The following is a 617-nucleotide window of genomic DNA, read 5'->3' as shown; positions in this document are numbered from 1 at the left end:
CGCCCAGCCATGACCAATACTAATTATTTCATTAAATGAAGTCATGATGGCCACTATTTCAAAAACCTTGGATTCAACAAAGGATTGTCCAGACCTCACAGTAGACATCAAATGAAGATCTTCTTTATAATTAAATGAATATATTTTCTTAATATACTTATCTCCATTGTCTTTAATTATATCTGTTAGTTAATAAAAACTCTTCTTCTTCTAAATTTTCTATTTTTCATATTCAGATGGTGACATGGAGATGTCATTCGATAAATTGCATTAAACGTACTATTTTTTAAGTTCTTTGGACTTTTGTGCCTGAAAAAAAAATGTAGAACTTATTTTTTTGTTAAATACTAAACACCCACAAGTTTTACAAAGCTTGCTATTTTGCAGAGTAAGGCTTCAAGGCTGTGCTCTATCTGGTTGATGAAATGCAGATTGACAATTAAAAGGAAAATCATTCACTTATGTACAACTTGTATAGGAAGACCTTCCGGCAAGCCCAGCTGGTTACCTTTAGGGTACTGAAAAGCCCTGGAGATTAATATCACCTGGCAGTGAGCCCAAAGTGTTCCTTTTTTGATTATAAATTAAACGCATTTCCAATCAATTAAAGCAGGTTC

The sequence above is a fragment of the Colobus angolensis genome, unplaced genomic scaffold (assembly GCF_000951035.1).
Source record: "Colobus angolensis palliatus isolate OR3802 unplaced genomic scaffold, Cang.pa_1.0 Scaffold14, whole genome shotgun sequence".
NCBI classification, from domain to species: domain Eukaryota; kingdom Metazoa; phylum Chordata; class Mammalia; order Primates; family Cercopithecidae; genus Colobus; species Colobus angolensis.
Note: the sequence above shows the minus strand (reverse complement) of the source record.